This window comes from Ixodes scapularis, unplaced genomic scaffold (genome assembly GCF_016920785.2).
Source record: "Ixodes scapularis isolate PalLabHiFi unplaced genomic scaffold, ASM1692078v2 PGA_scaffold12__126_contigs__length_90152505, whole genome shotgun sequence".
In the NCBI taxonomy this organism is placed as follows: Eukaryota; Metazoa; Arthropoda; class Arachnida; order Ixodida; family Ixodidae; genus Ixodes; species Ixodes scapularis.
Genome location: NW_024609838.1, coordinates 85,923,686 through 85,943,549, shown reverse-complemented (window position 1 = coordinate 85,943,549; position 19,864 = coordinate 85,923,686). Strand labels below are relative to the sequence as shown.

Genomic DNA, 19,864 nt, shown 5'->3' with positions numbered 1-19,864 from the left:
GCAGGCTGGAGACTGCGTAATGAAAGAAATCGTAGAAAACAAAAAGTGGACTTCAATAAGCGTCATTCAGCGAGGTCTCTCTCTAGCCTTTCTGCAGGTCAGCGGGTCTGGCTTTCAGAAACGAGCACCGAGGCGAGGGTGGTCCAGGCATCCTCGACCCCAAGGTCCTACTGGGTCGAGAAGCACGACGACCTTCTGCGCAGAAACCGACGCCAACTTGTTACGGTACCGAGGAAAACAGCTGGCCAGGACGTCTCGGAGCACCGGGTTCTTGACAAGCCACCACAGGGTGGTCAAGACGGAAGTGTTCCGTCAGCTTCATCAGATAATCAAGTTCCCAACATACCAGACGACTCCGGACAGTTTACGGTGATGCCTGTCCAGAGTCCTCAACTCCAGAGGCCGGCTCCAGCCAACGCGACGCCGCCTTCGCAGCATCGGCAGTCTCGCTTCGATCGCCTAATCAAAACTCCGAAAAGGCTCGGAATTAATGATTAATTGTTTGTGTAAGCTAGCTGACTGTAAGAACGTACTTTGTTGTGAAAAGGGAAGATGTAGTGTCAGGATGAGGCTAGTGACTCTGATAATGCGACCGCGCCTGTGTTTCTATTCTTTGTTTGGTTGACACGCGACTGTATACCAGGAACGCTTGTCGAATAAAAAGGGCTTCTTTTAGCCACCAGCAAGACAGTCTGGAGATCCAGTGACGTCATGGCACGTTACAAAAAGTTTCACGTCAAACTTCGTTGGGAAACCTACAGGGTGAAACAAGGAGACGCCAGGCTCTTTAAATCGACCGGAAAATTCCGTTTCTTAACCTATCGCGCTATGACTTTGTGCTGCATTGCCCACAGATGGTGTTTTTTTTTGTTTTTTTTGTAAAATTTACGAAGTGCGAACTTACCTGAGGAACAAGTAAAGAAAGAAAAAGGCTTAGCTCCTATGGAAACGCAGCGACGCCACCGGTCTGCAAACAACACGGCGCCGTTTCGCACAGGAGACAAGAGATGGCGCAAGCGGTCGCGACGCCAACTGCCGCCAACGAACGAGCAGACGACGCCGAGAGCCGGCCATTTAAGCGCGATCCAAACCAACGCTTCTTTTTGCGCCTGTAGGTCGTGCGGCTGCGGATGTGACGCATTTCGTGGCGTTTTTGCTGTTTCCGGGCGCGCTTTCTGAGTCAGAACCGCGCGCTTTGGTTTGGACGGGCGAAACTTCGGGCGAGCGCGCACGCGCGCACGCAGGCGCGAGCGCACAAGCAAGGTGCAACTGCGACAGACTGGCCGGCCAGACGGCGAGAGAAAGAGAGAGAGAGAGAGATCGCGTTGTCATGTTGGAAGAGAATAAAAGGGGGGGGGGGGAAGAGGGGGCAGCCAGACGGCGAGAAACGCGGAGCCGGAACTAGCTTGCCCTCCACCGATTGACTGGGACGCAGGAGCGTCCTACTACGTCACCGCGCGTTTTTGTGCGCGTTGAGAAAGAAGTTGAAATCAACCAACTTTCTTGTGCGCGCCCGGAAGGAGCGAAGAAGCGGCGCGACGTCACGAAAATACGTCACATCCGCAGCCGCACGACCTACAGGCGCAAAAAGAAGCGTTGGTTTGGATCGCGCTTTAGCAGACAAGGAACTGCAGTTCCTTGCTGTTACCGCGCCTGTCTTTTTTGTTTCTGCGACTGTCGGAGCCTGCGGAACGCGCGCCGCTTTTGAGTCGAAAAGATGGTCTGCTAAAAAGGCCTGCTCTCGGCGCCGTATGCTCGCTCGTTGGCGGCGTTTGTTGCGCCATCTCTTGTCTCCCGTGCGAAACCGCGCCGTGTTGTTTGCAGACCGGTGGCGTCGCTGCGTTTCCATAGGATCTAAGCCTTTTTCTTTCTTTACTTTTTCCTGAGGTAAGTTCGCTCTTCTCAAATTTTACAAAAAAAAAAAAAAATGCACCATCTGTGGGCAACGCAGCACAAAGTCGTAGCGCGATAGGTTAAGAAACCAAATTTTCCGGTCGATTTAAAGAGCCTGGCGTCTCCTTGTTTCACCCTGTAATTGGTTCAAGGGTTACGTGACGTGAATTATTCTGCTACATTTAGTGGGGATACGGTTTCATTTACGCTCACGCCGTTCCAAAAGCGGGGAAATAGGCCACTAACAACTGCCGCTGTTCAAACTAGATGATATTTTCTTGACGTCACTAATGCCGTCACACCTCAGGCCCCTTGCTGAAATAATTGATTACTGTTCCTGCGTACCGACAGTCGCTTGGAGCCTTGGAAAAAAGCACACCAATGTCTATTCTCAGTTTTTCGTCGTGAGCGGACGAAAATGCAAGTGGATGTTGGAGAGGTTTTACGCGTTTTGCAGACTTGTCAACTGCGTGACAAACACCGAAATACCTAACACAAATTTCAATGTGCTTGCCGATTCTAGGCGACCCAATACGTGTCACGATCCCGCTACTTTGTTCTTGTTGTCCGAGGGTAAGCTTCATAGGATAGTTCCAAAATCTTCGCAGTAAGAGCGATAGGTGGAACAATACTAACCCCATGAAACAGCAGGTCTTCCCCCACGGAAAGGTCTTCTTTCACTTGATGAGAGGGTGTCAGGTTAGAATGCAGCTCCTTTCTTGGTGACCAGGTGCCGGTCCTCCAAGCAGTCACTTGTTGTCCTGCCGGGTCTCTTCGACGAACCCCCACTCCGATGGTAGTGAGAGAAATGGCACAGACAACCTCGTCTTTATGGGTTTCGTTGGCAGCTTCAAGAGGCATCCGCAAAAAAGCATCCGGCACAAAGTTGTTTTCACCCTTTTTGAGAACCATGGTGAAGCTGTATGCGAACAAAGGAGCGCACCATCTTGCAATCTTGAATAATCTTTGGCTAGTTGCCTGCGGGCCCAGCAGTGTCAACAGTGACGGGATTCCAGTCTGCAGCGTAAAATGCCGACCCCGCAAGAATGCACACCAGCGCTTGCACGACTTCATCCAGACCGACACCTCACGCTCTACTGTACAGTATATCCGCTCCTGTGGCATTAGGATTCGAGTAGCAAAGCAGACGGCTTCAAGGTCCCCTTTAATTTCTGTTGTTCTCCAAGGTCGTATGCTGAGGCATCAGTTGTCACGACCACGGGCAGCTTTGGTGGAACATTCGGAGGGGCTCACAGGAAAGTAAAAACTTCAGTCTCTGAAAACTCTTCTCGAGCAGTAGCCCAGCGGAAAGGTTAACCCTTGTGCAGTAGATCACGCGGTGGTGGTGCTTGCTCTGACAACCGAGGGATGACCTTGGCGTAATAGCTGACCATGCCAAGAAACGAATTTTGCATCGTGACGTCTGTAGATGCTTGATCCTTGACAATCGCGTCAACATGGCTTGGAATAGACGACACGCCCCGCTCGCTGACAACGTTTCCCAAGTACAAGAGTTTCGAAACACTGAAGATGATTATCGACCGGTGTGCTCCTGTGCCGGCGAAGAACAACCTTTACTCCCGCTTCGTTTTCTTCAGCCTACAAATGCCATAGCGGCGTTGCCACAACAGTCCGAACATCGCCACGCGACAGAAAAAATCCGAATGGCACCTTGAATATCGAATAAATCGCACTAGTATAACTCATTTTAAATAATAACTTTTGAGGGAGACACCAAGAAACAAATTTAGGACCCGCAATAAACTTTCAGGTTAATAATAGGGAGTTTTAGAATAGCGCACGCTAAAGCTTTGCGTGCGCAAAGAATAGCGTCGTCGCCACTGCGCATGCTCCGAACGCAAACCAGGTTTTGCGCTTTGCGTGCGCAATTTTAGCGTGCGCTATTTCTCGGAAATAGCGTGCGTACGCAAAGAGCCTTTGCGCTTCTCCAAGGAGGATTCATGATGAGAAGTTGGCTAAAGCCAAGACGAGCAGAGTTAAGCTAAAATGGCGGCTTATGTTGTTGAAAGTCGAAAGATGTCCGTCCTTGTCCGTCCTTTCTGTTTATTCTTTCTGTAATAAGTCCAGGATTATGTCGGCGGCTTCTGAGGCGGCGTCGTGAGTGCGACGTCGGCGGCATCCTCGCGACTAAGATTTTCAATACGAGACGAAATTGTACTCGGTTTGGCAACGATCACCGGCAACTTGACGCTTGCGACGCGCGAACATTTCTCGGCGAAGGTACGATGTGCGAAGGTCAGTACACGAGACCCCTCTTGCCGAGGCGACGCAAGCGGGCACGACCGGTCAACCGCTCGCGTCGCATTCTTGTGTTTAAACAATCTAAAATTGTACTCTGGACCAAAAAACTTGTTTCTTTCTAAGGTTACACCATTTCGTGTGCGAAATAAAAATTGTGACTGTATGTTGGTGGCGTCGCAAGCGCGAGATGCTTGGGCTTTTGCGTCGCGACGGAAAAACGCTATTCTAAAACACTCTCGCGGCGCGGGCGCTAATTCAAGCGCTAAATTTAGCGCTAGTGTGCGCTAAAATTGCGTACGTTATTCTAAAACTCCCTAATAGCTCTTGTGACGTTTCAAGTATTTACCCAGGCGCCGAACACGGAATGTCAACGCCACGTCAAACGCCGCAGATGTGTAGCTCGAAAAATGGTAAGTATAATTTTTTTTATATACAATAAATCTGAATTGCGCTTTGATAAATGGCGGAATTTCTTCAAGAATGGCCATATTCATTTGATCACATTGATGATAACTCTATTTGAGACACTACCCTACTGAAAAAAAAACATTTGGCGCCTATATGAAAATAAACGGGTCCATACCGGTAACAGTTTAACCATACCGGTCACCAGTCTGTCAAAGGGGTCGCCCGTATGGCTCAAAGGGGTCCCCCGTATGAGCCATAACGGTCACCTATTTGGACAAACAGGTCACTCCTTTGGCAAACGGGTCGCTCGTCTGGGCAAATGGGTGACTCATTTGGGCAAAGTTGTCGCACGTTAGCTCAAACCGGAGACCATGTTGCAAACTTCACCGGTTTAATCAAACGGCTCTCCGGAGCCCGTTTGATACTGAACGTACAGATCGGCGGCGTGGGCACGCCTAGCGTTTCAGCCGTGGCAGCCAATGTTTCCGGAAGGCTGGGAGCGCCGGTTCATTGATTTCAGATCGTCCGCAAAATGCAAGTAATTATATTTATATTTCAATTGCGCTGATGTTCGCTTATACTGCAAATAAAACTAACACCTTTTTTTGTTGTTGTTTTACGTAAACGCGCGACGTTGGTGAGCCGATATTTTTGACAGAACTTTAAAACTTTGTCCATCTTTGTTGCCTCAATTTAATTATTCAGCTCGAATCTCTCTTGCAGAAGACGCGACCGCGTGAAAGAATCTACGTCTAGACTCCGTTTTACTTTAATTCAAGACGCAGCGAAGGTAGCACGCGTACACGAGGCTGCAAGAACATCGAGCATTGCGAGAGCACGCCCGCCGTTGCAGCAGTGAAACTACGAGCTCGCGCTGAGTACTTTCTTCGCTCGGGCGCAAGCCGAGCTTCTGGCCGCCCCGCCGCCATTTCCGAGGTTCGAGCGTGCTAAAATGCGCGCGCGCGCTTTTTTTTTTTTTCTTTTTTTTTCGAGGTTACAAAAACACATCTCTCTGGAATGCCTGGGGAGAGGGAGAGGGGCTGGCCCTGTGGTCCTCGCCCCCCCCCCCCTCCTCTCTTGTCACCCGTCACGTGACCGGCAGTCGCGCGCGAGCTACAAGGCTACACGCTGATAAGCATCGAGATCCGGAAGGGTGCGCCTGGCACCCGCTTTTTTTAAAGCCCCTCGATGTGTTTGCGCTCGTCTTGCAAGTAGCGTCAAATGCGCGAGTGCACGAGGCCCATGTCTCGAGCGGCCCTTGGAAGCAAATGGCGGCGCAGCACTGAAATGAACGGGCCTTGGAAGCGAATGGCGGCGGAGAACCCGCTCATCGCACGTGTCTAGAGCGCTTCCACAACAATGGTTGGCGGTACTTGTAAAAACGCGTTTATCAAGGGGCTTTAGCTTTTTTCTTTGTCTGCTTGTTGTCAGTTCCAGCTCGAACTTCGCGCGTTCACCTGCTTCGATCTGTCGCCTAACCCTGCGGTCTTATTAGGATGTCTCTCGACAACGTATTGGACGTGCACCAAAGCTATCAGTGTTCGAAAAGTCCTACGTCTATATCGGCAACAAGCAATTCTTCAAAGAAGTCAGGAATTCTTGCGGTTTGTTTGGGTTCGGCAACTGACAGCTTGTGCGCCACATCGTGCTGAAACTTCCAAGAAGCCGTTCCCTCTAATTTGTGTTTGTGTGGTTGTCCTGCTTTGACCGTGTCGACAAATATCACGGATTACATCTTTCAAGTCCGCTATTTTTATGGTAAGTGCACTGCAACCTACTTCTTGGCAACGATTGACCGTTCTTCTACTCGTACTCTTCCAGTTTATCTATATGATTATGCAGCCACTATTCTCGCGGCAGCCGGGCGAATAATTTCCCGAAAGTCAACCTTCATAGTCCAGAATTACCTCGGTTCTTGTTTGGTTTGCTATCTTCTCAGTTGTATAAAAGCTTAGAGTGCCTCTCACATTTCACAGTTCGCTTGCCCGTTTGTACTTGTCTACAGAAGACGTAATAAACTTTGAGGAGAATTGAAAACAATCTTTTGTGTCTGTTTTCCTGTCCATTTGCAAGCACCTACGTGAGCACATTTGTTCTACGTGTTTCCTCCATGTTATAAATATGTTTATGAGTTTCGGAACGTCCTAAATAAGTTTAAGATAACCAACCTACCAGACGATCCCCGTTTAGGGCTAGCGCATAATTTCCCGATTCGAATGGCACGTTCAAACGTGTGGTCACGTGCAAGGTCGAACGCGCACCTGTATCAAACGGGCACCCGTATCAAACGGGCACCTGTATCAAATGGGTGCCGTTTCGAGCGGGTACCGTTTCAAACGGCTACCCGTATCCCATAATCACGTTTGATTCAAACGGGTCGACAAGTTTGCACCCGTTTGATTGACCAGTTTGCCACCCGTTTAAATTTCAAATGGTTTTTTTCAGTAGGGAGTATGGTGTACTAGTTCAGGGAGGAGGGCCGACCGCGTCGGCCTCTCCAAAAAGCTGGGATTTATGTGTACCAATCGTGCCAGAGAGTTCTGGGGTGGCGCTGCCATTTACTGCGGGGCCAGGTGGCTGGTCAGGCGGCGTTTAGCGAGACTAAAGTGTACTAGAAGAACCTGAAGTCCATGTTGTTTTCATAAACCTAACGCTCCTCTCCGACCCATCGTTGACTTCACCACTTTGCCCCTACGAACGCTGTCAAACTACCTTCGCCGCACATTGTTTCCTCTTGTTGGGAAAACACAGAACTATGTGCGCAACTCCACTCACTTTGTGGAGCTAGTAACATCCCCACTTAAAGTGTGTGCTACACTGTAAACGAAAAGTAGCCCGGATGGGGGTTTTAAAGAATAAGATACCGATTAAACTCCCAAGCCTAGAGCATTCACTCCCGCACATGGGAGTAAAAAAACTAGAAACCACCACTTTACTCTGGTCGCTAAGAGACGAGGTATAAAAGCGACAACACCTGATTTTACTCCCATTTTAAACTGTAGCTCTTGTTTTCCCTTCCCTCCGCAAGACGAAATGGGAGTTGAAAATACTCCCATCCGTCCACCCGTCTGCGGGAGATCGGCCGCCATTGACGCAGCCGGCGTTTCCCCCGTCCCGCTCAGTCCCGGCTCTGGCACCAACGGGTTTCCCGTCGTGGAAGAGGTCGTTATAATGGGTCCAAGACGTTTTGGGGCTGGTTTTTGTACAAAATCCCGACGCTCTCGAACAACAAATATTACATCAGTGAAAAACCAATCACAAAGTACGAACTTTTCGCTCAATCTGGCGAATACTCAAAAGCTGAGGGTACTATGGGGAAGCAGAAGACAATCCAGCTCTTTTCGGGCAGACTCAAGTATAGTGCAACCATTGTGTGTTGTTTAAAGGCCAAATTTTCACACGATGCATTTTTCTGGCGCATCTTGACTCGCGAAACGAGTTTCGTGAAATGAATGCGCCGTCTGAACAGGACCGAAAAATGTGCGTCTGCATCTCCCTGGGTTTTCACGAAAAACACAGCCAACGGCCTCTCGAGAAAGCTTTCACGCGATCTCAAAAGGATAATCGAGCCGTTCGCGGGGCCCAGTGGCGGATTAAGAGGGGGAAGGGGGGGGGGGGGGGGGATGGGGAGGTTTGTCTAGATGTTCTGACTACCTCTTGATTTGTGCATGTATAAAACTTTAGGGCGGGAAAACAAAGGGAAAGGGTGGGGGGGGGGGGGGGGGAGGGGGGTTTCAAAAGACATCTGATACGCTAACCTCCCCTCTCTGGAAATACCGGCGTCGGTACCTGGGGGGGCCAGATTTCTTCCCGATTCCAAGCCACAGCAGAAAAAAAAAAAGTAAATAAACACGGCGCGATCCACGGATGGATACGTAGGTTGCGTTTTCTTGGTCCATACGAGTTCGGGCGCGCACAGGCCGGTGGCGCGTGGCAGCTTTCTCAATTTTTGTGCACTCGTAGTGACGACCGCGAACATTGCACGTCGCCGCCAAGAATGCTCTATTCGCGTCGTCAAAGAGCCTGGAGAGCGCTGCCCGACGGCGGTGACTACCCAGAAGCCCACGCGTGAGCGCCCCATTCGGGAATTCGGGGCAGCTGGGGCCAGTGTGGTGCTCGAGGCGCTCACTTCTGCGATCTGAACCTGCCGTTCGTGCCGCGTGTCGTCTGCTGTACACGTTTTTCCGTGCTGGTGTGCATTTTTAACGTTCGTGCGCTCGACTGGGCGATTGTGCGCGTGGACGTGGACTGCTCCGAGGATGTGCTACCGCCGTTAGGCCTATCTGTTAACGAGCCCGGGCCCATAGGCCTAACAGCCGGTAATGGTGGTGGTGGGGTGCCGGCGAAAGCGGGAAGCTCCATGACGCGTCAAAGGTAGAGTTAATTAGAATTAAGGATGACCTCATGTGTGTGCTATATTTTATCATGTGCTAGTTGTACGTTAAGGCAGCCGTTCCCGGTCGAAACAAGCGCCATCGAATGTACGGGAACGGAATTCGGGGCAGCTGGGGCCAGTGTGGTGCTCGAGGCGCTCATTTCTGCGAACCGAACCTGCCGTTTTTGCCGCGTGTCGTCTGCTGTCCACGTTTTCCCGTGCTGGTGTGCATATTTAACGTTCGTGCGCTCACTGGGCGATTGTGGACGTGGACTGCTCCGAGGATGTGCTACCGCCGTCAGGCCTATCTGTCTAGCGAGCTCGGGCCCATAGGCCTAACAGCCAGTGGTGGTGGTGGTGGGGTGCCGGCACAAGCGGGAATCTCCATGACGCGCCAAAGGTAGAGTTAATTAGAATTAAGGATGACCTCATGTTTGTGCTATATTTTATCATGTGCTAGTCGTATATGGCAGCCGTTCCCGGTCGAAACAAGCGCCATCTAATGTACGTGAACGGTGGACCCAATGAAACATTTTAACCAAGCGGGCCAGAAATTTTCATCTGGAGTGTCTCGGCTAGGTAAACGATAGTAGCGGTACGCGATGAAAGTGGGGCTGAATTTTTGCATTGTTTGTAAAGGTTCTGTGAAATGCGCTACAATTTCAAACGCGTACGTTGTGTAATTAGGCTTCGTCCGCTTTCTTCGGTGTCAATTTCTTGACTCGGCGAACAGACTGGCCATCTGTCAGAAAGAGGTCGCTGTGGAATATCGATTTCATCGAAGCATTCCGGCGGTATCACAAGAGTCGCTTGACACCACTCCGGAAAATCTGCCAAGCAGCTAGTTTCGACAAACCCGATAGTGTGATTTGTGTTTTGTCACATTTGTGCGAGATTTTGGAGAAAATAAATGCTGGTCTGCATTCGTTATCCCCCAACATTTGTTTGTTTTCGGTCTGCTAACCACTACCCCGAATCGTTGTTTTGAAGCGGGTCCAAACCACGGGAACGAAAAGGTACCGACTGGGAATCCGACATACGGTACGTGTAAATACGACGCGGTTGCCGCGAAGACACGCATGCTCAAGGTGGCAGCTTGTCGGGGTGCGCTGGTTGGCCGCGCTGATAAACCAGACAGTGGCGTAGCCAGGTCGTGTTCAAGGGTCGAAACACCTTCGAAATTGCATGGTTTTCCTCTTTCTCCCCTTTCCCTTTTCCATTGTCAGCTTCTTTTTTTTTTTTCTTGTTTTGTGAAGGCATTAAAAGTCCTATGTGCTTCTCTTTCTGTTCGACAACCCACTACGGCGAGGGGCCGGAACATTCCAAAGCAAAACGAAGATGACAACACTGTCCGTGGACTGCGTGAGCGTGAGAAATAGAAGTCCGGCTCCGGCTTTCCGAAGAGCTCTCGCCAAACTCGACAGTGTTATTAGCAACCTAAGCCTTTCTTCGGGCTCGCAGGTGGGGATGACTCCGCTCCTGACGTCACATAAGCCGCGAAATCCTAACCTCGAAGGACGCTGGCCTCGCCTCGGAGAATGCAGGCGGCTTGACTAAAGTTCCCCTACTCTTTGAGCCTCAAGGACTCCACGCCACTATCAGGGCAGCGAAACAAAATTTCAAAATAGCAATACTTTGACTTTGCAAACCCTACAACCCTACAAACAGGACGACAAAATGACAAACAACTTAGCTTTCTTTCTTTTTTTTTTTTTGTCCCGTCTTTCATTTGTTTGGGGGGCATACAAAAATGTAAAAAAGAAAAAAAAAAAAAAAAAGAAGCGGGAGAGAAAAGCGGCAGCATATGCACCGTAGAAGCACTTTGGAATGCTCATAATTCTTTTGGTTTCAAAGCGTACCGAGGTTACTTCTTTAATCGCTGCAGTGGGTAATGTTTATAATCTTGCGTTCAACACGTGAGTCGTGGAAGTTCCTTTACGTATATAGACTCTCAAAAATTAATTCAATAGCCAAAGCTGTCGCTTGACGCTTTTTTAAAGAGTGATTATTTACCTACAACTTCAAGCGTGCCATCAACGTCTCCAACAGAATCGGCACATTCACGTCAGGCAGCATCGTCCGCCCTAGGCGAGAGCAATGTCATGGCCAACGACGTCGGTTGCAATGTCGCAATCCTCGGGTTGGGCCAATCACCAGCCTGTGCGGAGCATTCGTTTCATTAAACAAACTGTCTGAGGAAGTTCTGGTTTGGACACAGATGTGAAGGGACCGCACCGCTTAGCGCGTGTCACCGGTAGAGACAACTTGCCTTGGTCCCCAGGTCTCGTATTCTAATGTCAACCGCCTGCTGCAAATCCTGGCCACCATGCCCGTTAGCGTCGCTGAGGCGGAACGTTCGGTCTCGAGACTCCGAAGACGGAAGCCATACCTGAGAGCTTCAACGTCCCCGGAGCGCTTGCTGCTCCGTTCTTAGCACAGACCAGAAGCTCCGCCTTCAGCACGAGCTCGCTGGCTTCCGCTGTGCTTTGTTTGCGCGCGCCTGCGCGTTCAGACTTGTGCCAGCAAGGGCAGAAAGCTCGCGCTGAAGGCGGAGCCTCTAGTCTCAGCTAAGGGTGAACGGAGTATAGGGGTTGCGCTTTTGAACATTCACGGGAACATCCAAGACAGCTCCGAAAGGGTCCTCTCGCTGCTTTCGATCGACCGACCGCGGCTTCCACTAAATGTTTAGACCCCACAAAACAATAGAAACTGGTACTTTTCTCTTCCACTTTCTCGTAAAACGACAACGAAGAACGGAAAAAACCCGAAACATGACCACAACACGATCATTTCTGAAAAATGTGCGCAGGAACAATGAGCGTGACGTTTCACTTGCTCGTTACCCCGGTCGGTGCGCATTGGAGTTTTTATGTGTAATCGTATTCTAAACTTCGCTATTCTTTGGCACTCTTACGTAGTTTTCAGTCATTGGATACCCCAGTGTTCCGCAGAGAAGTGAACGCACCGGAATATTTTATGAGCCTGTCTAGACTTTTTTTGTTCAAAGCGCATTATTATATTTTATGATTGCGTGTTTTCGTTGTTTCACAGTAAAGTTCCCCTCTTTAAAGATCGGAGGGACGAAAAAAACGTTGAATTCCTGTCTTCTGAGAAACAGAAATATAGCAACTAAAGTTGTGTTTGCGGGATTTCTTTTCCTCTTTCTTGATTTTTTTTTTCTACTTTTGAATGGTCTGGGCAAAGGAAAGCATCCCCTGAAAACATTTCCTGGCTATGGCACTGGCGGACTGCTTTCTAACTGTTTGCGTACCGGATCGCCGTGCAATGCTCAGAAAGGACAACGAGCTGGCGTGTTATCTCCGATGGGTGGAAAACGCACCAATCTCGCCGTGCCCTTTTATTTCGATATGGCGTAAAATGTGCGTGAAATATCAACAGGTAAAGTGACAAGATTTAGGCACATAAACAAATTCAATCATACTGTGAAATAAAGTCGTCCATCTTTATATTTAATCCCGTGTAGGTATGCCGCGAACTTTTTTCGACCGAAGTTTCGATGATCGATTGAAGTGGTTCAAAAGATTTCGAATTTTCGAACTTTCCATTTCGAATATTTCGACGGAAGTCGATTTTCGAACTTATTAAACTAAGAAGTTCGACGCTTTCCGAAATTTCGAACTTATTACCCGGCAAAATTCGGTGCTTGTCGAACTTTCGAACTTGATAGACTAAAAAATCGATGATTTTCGAACTTTCGACCTTCTTGCACTAAAAAGTTCGAAGCTTTTCGAACTTTCAAACTTCCTACGCTAAGAAATTCGAAAATTTTCGAACTTATTAATCTACAAAATTCAAAAATTGTCGAACTTTTGATTCCTGAAAAGTCAAAGGTTTGACGAACTTCGAGCTTTTAGGGTAAAAGTTCGAAGTTCGTGGAACTTCGAAAGACCGGTGGGCGGTTTCATTTGGATTCAAGCATTCGTAATATTTTTTTCTCGCAATTTTACATGCGGTGCCGCATTCCTTGCGAAGGACAATGCCGTTTATTTAAATCATCTGGCATGCTTGGTTTTAAAGAAATAGATTCCCGAAGGAGCGAGGAAGGACGACGGGGTTTTGACAATTGTCGTTCGTGCCATATTTGAAGCGCGCTATAGCCGAAGCTATTTATGGTAGAGATGTTAAACTTTTTAAGAATGATCTATGTATAGCCTAGGTAAGTGTCGTCCTAAGATATGATTATTGTTGTTCAAGACGAGTTTCGCAGAAATATCCAAACATGTACCTACGGGCAATTATGCCCTAAACTTGGTAATTTTTTTCGCCTACATTCTTTGAGGTATCGCAGTTAAATTAACACCAGAGACAGTACATATCATTACCATCTGCAGATTACAAAATAATGTATTTCTTTTTTTTTCCCCCGTTGAGGAACAAATTAACTCATGGGGAAGATTTCTAAAATTGTTCAAGTTCAGCACGTCATAAAAAAAAAACATTTTTTTTCTCAATTTTCGTTTCTGGGACGTGTTTCTTTTGGCATGTACACATTTTGGTGGGAGAAACTTGTTTCATAGTTCTGGGCCTCTGAATATGCAAGAATGCAACACTTCCGGCTGGTTCTTGATAGTTCTTTTTTCTCTCCAGCTTTTTATTTTTGCATTTATTGTTATGTTTATTTATTGATTATTTTTTACCAATGGCACAGTTATTTAGGTCGAAAATACATAGCTCTGAACTTCCGAGCCACCGAGCATGTGACGAGTAGTGCCTTCTGACAACGAGTTTCTAACAATGACCATCTACGCGGTCTTTTATGCAGTGAAGAGCGACAGTAGCTATACATATGCATAAATAATTTCAGATAAAAATAAGCTAGACCATGCCCTCTTTCCCTGTATTGTTTTCTTTAACAGTCCGAAATATCTGGAAGGGGGGGGGGAGGTACTGGAGTCCCCCCCCCCCCCCCCCCCCCCCGTTTTTTCTCTTCCGACGCCACTGGTATTGTAGAACGCTCCTCGACCTCAAGTTGCATCAGCTTCTGTGCTTTTGGCTCGGCGTTTCTTTCGCCCCGGAAAATAAACCTCCAAAGCAATTACAAACAAAAAAATTGTCACGATGCAGGCGAGCTGGCGTATGTTGATCATGATGCAAAATCCCGAGACTGGGAATGAAAGTCGCAAGAAATAGTGTAAGAAGAAAGAAAAAAAAGGAACAGGACAACGTCTCAAACTCAGCTGAGTTGAGTTTGAGACGTTGTCCTGAGCTGAGTTTTCAGCTGAGTTGAGTTTGAGACGTTGTCCTGTCCCCTTTTTTTCTGTCTTCTTACACTTTTTCTTTCAAATTTCATTCCCAGAGCTGAGTTTGAGGCGTTGTCCTGTCCCCTTCTTTCTGCCTTCTTACACTTTTTCTTCAAAATTTCATTCCCAGTCTCAGGATTTTGCATCATGTACAAACTAAACTTACTATATGCCAGCGTCACTCGGGCGGCGTTCGATCGGATTACTACCAGCGTGCAAGGAGGTAGGGGGGCAGTTTGCCAGATCACTTCAAGGTTTTTGTGAGCCTCAACCACCTGCCTGCCCCCGGCCGTTTCGAACTGGATGAGTATCGTTAAACAGTGCGTTCGTAGGATCGCTACTTCGTGATGCACGTTAATGACCACCCCGGGCCGTCGGTCACAATTACTGATCTATTGTCACACGTCACTCTGCACTGGCACATATTCCAGCACATCCCGGACACTCGTCGTCTCATTTAATTGCCTGACCAACTTCGCGCAGTCTAAATATCACACCCGAACTTTTCTAAACCTGATTTCGTGAAAACCAGCGTGGCGTGAAAACGTTATTTGAAACTGAAACTGGTGGCGGAACATGAAAACCCGACTTCGAACTTTGAGCACTTGGACATAAAAAAAATTTAAAACCTTCAAAGATTTTTTTTTTAATTTATCCCTGAAAGAGAATCGAAACCTTTGACCTTTTCGAACTTTATGTAGAAAGAAAATTCGAAATCTTCGAATTTATCGACCTTTGTCTTTAAAAATTCGAAACCCTCGATTTTTCGATTTTACATCTAAAGCAATTCGAAACGTTCGATTCTCTGGAATTTAAAATTAGAGAAGTTCGAAATCTTCAAATTTATCGAGCCTCAAGTAAACAAAAATTCGAAATAATCGACCCCAACTTTTAGAAACTGTGAAAGCTTCGAATTTTTCGATTTCGAAACCCCGCGATTTAGGAAAGTTTCGAATTTTTCGATTTCAAAACTCCGTACGGTCGAAAATATAGAAACCTTTCGAATTCCAGCATCAGTTCAGGTCGAAAATATCGCAACCTTTCGAAATCGAACCTAGGGTGGTAAGCGGCATCCCTAATCACGTGCAAAAATAAATATGTTCAAAATTCATTTGGAACAAAAAAAAAGATTTTGTATCAAAGCGATAGGCAGCATTATCTCCAATCTACCTTTCAAATTCAGGTTCCGATGATTTTAGTGGTTTTAAGTACTATTTGTATCAGATAAAGCGATTTTATCTTTTTCGGTTTTGAAACCGAAACCGAAACAGGGTGCCTATGGCAGATGGCGCTAGCTATCGCCCAAAATCTCTCCGCTCATATCTTGTTTTGAATGGGCGTCCATAACTTTGCTCTCGGAGGCGCAACTTGCGGAGGCGAGTCGTCGGGTGTCGTCGTCTTGTGCCGGCGTTCGCCGCTTATTTTTTACTTTTCAGAACCTTAATAATGGGCGTTTCTTACTAGTACCTTGTTCAAGTGTGTCAAACGGTATCTCGGAGACAAGAGTCAAAGTACAGGCTAGCTGGTGGAAGTCAACCATTTCGTCGTTTACCCTGAGACTGGGGTTTTTTTTTTGAAGAGCAGAAGAAAGAGAAAAAACAGACAGGTCTCAAACTCAGCTACACGTTTATTTCAAAAACTTCCTCTTATATAGTTCGTTTTCGTCGTCAACAACCAATCACATACGACTTGTCTCGACTTGTCCTTCGCACCGTGACTTTACAGGTTCCACTATATCACAAAAGAAGCGGACACTCCCAACGTTTCCAAGTGAAAAGGTTCTAGCAGAAGATATGCCTCACAAAGCCCCAAGCAACTCTTTTGTGTCCTCACAATAAACAGGACAACAGCCAACAACAACATCCCACTCAAAACTGGTCACCTCCAAACTTGTAGAAAACAGACAATACACACCGGTACACACCACAGACAATACACACCAACAAAGCCTTTCAAAAAAAAAAAAAAAAAAAAACTTAAAATTGTAGAAATTGCTTGCAGCGGTTCCCTAATTGCATGGAAGGTTGACTAATGCAATTTCCCGACGATCTAATCCTAATTGTTTCTCTTACCACCCTTTTAACATCGTTCCTTTCCTTAACAACTACATCCGTTCCAGACCAATCCGTTGTGCAGTTTCTACACTCCTCCAGATGCTTAGCCAACTCCGAATCCGCTACATTATTTTTAACATTCCTTTTGTGTTCTGCTAAACGATCGTTTAAACACCGAGAGGTTTGGCCTACATACTTAAAACCACACGCCAAAGGAACCTCATACACCACGCCTACGCTACACGGCACCGACTTTTCCCTATGCGCCTTCTGACAGCCCCTCTGAGCCGTTTCAAAAGGTGTCAATCTATCTAACCTAAAATCCGTGCTGAATACGACATCCACGCCATATTTTTTTGCAAATGCTCTAAGATTGTGGGACACCTCGTGAAAATACGGAACCACAGCGTACCTATTCCTGATTTCTTGCGTCTTCCCCTTTTTTTCCCTGCACTGTAGGGCAATCTGCCTTTTGATGTACTCTTCCCCATATCCTGCCATTACCAGTCTTTCCCACTGGTTTTTTAGTGCCTCCGGTCCGAAATGCATGCATGATCTCACCAAAGCATTACTAATCAAAGATCTGACTACCCCGGCTTTTACATTTTTCGAGTGACAGCTATTCTTTGACAGAACCGGTTTTGGGTTTTCCTTCCCATACTCCCAACAAAGACCTCGTTCCAAATGCAAACGCAGGTCGAGAAATTGCAGGACCTCGCCCCTTGGCCTCTCTAACGTGAATCTCAACTCTGGCGCCGATGACCTTACTACTTGGTCTAAAACTTGGTCCAATCCTTCCTGAACAGAGCAAACTAAGATATCATCCACAAATCTTTTCACAAAACACTTTGGAGACAACTCCTCTACCTTGTCATACACTTGCTGGTCCACCGTGTTTAAGTACATTTCCGCTAACAAAGGCGCTACAGACGAACTTATACAAACTCCCTCTTTTTGCACAAAATTGCGACCTTCGTATTCCAATACCGTTGACTGTAAATAAAGGTCTAGCACCGAAAGAAAACTATCCACCGCTATTCCTGTTCCTGATTGAAACTTAATAAGGTTCCCTTCCAAGGCGATCCTCACTCTATTCATTAGTCTGCTTTTCTCTAAAGAGTAATATAGGTCCTTGATGTCCATGGAGAATACCGCGCACTTCCTTCCGTGAAACTTTTCCATTACTTCAATCAACTCACTAGAGTTCTTTAAGGCAATTGACTTCTCCAAATTAGCTAACTTCAAACCCCGCTGTAAGAAGCATGAGACCACCTTCTGCCACGTCCCATTCTCGTTAACAACGGTACGAAGGGGGATTTCAATCTTGTGATCCTTCAAAAAGAACTTAAGGGTGAGCGCTGAGCGTAACGGTTTCAAAACGCTTTTCGCTACCTCTTCCATGCTTTCCTCCTGAAAAACCTTGCAAATGCTTTTCCTCAGCTTCCCGATATTGCCCTTCCATTCATTAAACAATGATCCCAACGCTTCCTCCGACTTCTTCTGGAAGGCCTGTACAGGCAAAACTGCAAACCTTCCTGTTTTATCTGTCTGCAACAGTTTTAACGAACTCCTTTCTAACTCTTGTTTCACCGCTCTCACATCCTTGAAATTCCTCCTATCGATGGGATACGCGTTTCCCATTAATTTTTCCATGCGCCTTACAGCATCTTCGACAAACGCAAACTTCTCCTCACTATCCACAACCCTGGCGATTGACTGTATGTCAGAAAACACGTCGAGTCTAGACGGCTTAACGTTTACACAGTACTTCGGACCTCTACCCAAGAACTCCTCCTATTTCTCTGACACCACTACATTTTCCGGGTTAATTATACAATGCTGTTGTTTACAATTTCCCGTCCCCTGTACACACTTATTTACCTCTGTCCCCCGAGAGTTCCACAACTTGAAACTGTCCAAAACATGCCTCCTTTTAACATACCACGCACGGTCGAAATGTGTCCTCATGACGGCGCTCCAAAGATGGTAGTCTCCATGCCTCCTGAAGTTCTTTCCGAGAAGAAGATTCCAGAGTCTGTCACAGGCGCTGCGGATGTCTTGAACCCGTTGACCTGTTCCAGACCTGTAGGCTTTGATGACCTTCTTCTTGTCCTTCCACGGTATCCCGGAGGCGGCCAGTTGTTTGAAGAATAGCGGGTCCACATACTTTTTCCGCAGACACATCCCGAAGAACGCCACGTCGGCTTCCAACTCCGCCATCCGACGTCCCATCTTGTCCAGTGCCACATACGCTTGGCTGATTAGAAAGGCCGGCGACGACGAAAACGTTGGTTCGAAAGAACCGGTAAAAGAAAATGGTAAAAAGCCTGCTTCAGGTACGATTAGCGAGAAAAGAGTCAAAGTACAGGCTAGCTGGTGGAAGTCAACCATTTCGTCGTTTACCCTGAGACTGGGTTTTTTTTTTTGAAGAGCAGAAGAAAGAGAAAAAACAGACAGGTCTCAAACTCAGCTACACGTTTATTTCAAAAACTTCCTCTTATATAGTTCGTTTTCGTCGTCAACAACCAATCACATACGACTTGTCTCGACTTGTCCTTCGCACCGTGACTTTACAGGTTCCACTATATCACAAAAGAAGCGGACACTCCCAACGTTTCCAAGTGAAAAGGTTCTAGCAGAAGATATGCCTCACAAAGCCCCAAGCAACTCTTTTGTGTCCTCACAATAAACAGGACAACAGCCAACAACAACATCCCACTCAAAACTGGTCACCTCCAAACTTGTAGAAAACAGACAATACACACCGGTACACACCACAGACAATACACACCAACAAAGCCTTTCAAAATGACTAATAAAAAAAAAAAAAAAAAAAAAAAAAAAGCTTAAAATTGTAGAAATTGCTTGCAGCGGTTCCCTATTTGCATGGAAGGTTGACTAATGCAATTTCCCGACGATCTAATCCTAATTGTTTCTCTTACCACCCTTTTAACATCGTTCCTTTCCTTAACAACTACATCCGTTCCAGACCAATCCGTTGTGCAGTTTCTACACTCCTCCAGATGCTTAGCCAACTCCGAATCTCGGAGACGCCGCGTCTAGTCATTGACCGTTGGCTGGCAGCGAGAGGGCTACGAAAACTTCAAACGGCCGGTGAGCGCAACTCTTTTCTTTGTTCAGAACGAAGTGTTACTCTTGCCGTAAGCTTGCTAAGCTATGCTCTGACCTTTAGCCCCTTTCCCTGGCAAATCGCGAGCGCTTGTTTCGCACTTGGACTCGTCTTCGTGGTTGTGCGACGGCACCGCGTTGTATCGGATCGCCTACTTTTGATGCTCCTAACGGGGCTTGTAACAGTACCGCATCCCTCAGAGGTCCACGTAACTTTCTATTGCGATGTGGCACTGGCACAATCAGTTTCGTGACTGCCACAACATCGCCAACAGAAATATTTAAACTGAAATGTTGTGAGTGATTTCCGAATAAACTACTCCGAAAAAGGCAGAGAGAACTTCTGTGGCTCGCTCGACGCGCTCCGCCACTTTCCCACGGATCGGTTGGAGCTAGAATTTTAGTAGATCGTTTTCAGAGGCTCTGTACTGCTACGGGCGCGCGCTTCAGAGCATGCATCGAAGTAGCAGCGCGAGCTCCCG

At 47.2% G+C, this 19,864-nt stretch overlaps 1 pseudogene; it reads right to left on the bottom strand.

Annotated features, from left to right (window-relative positions):
• Positions 1 to 16,810: 16,810 nt before the first annotated feature.
• On the bottom strand, positions 16,811 to 18,485 carry LOC120843888 (annotated as a pseudogene).
• Between the last annotated feature and the right edge of the window lie 1,379 nt (positions 18,486 to 19,864).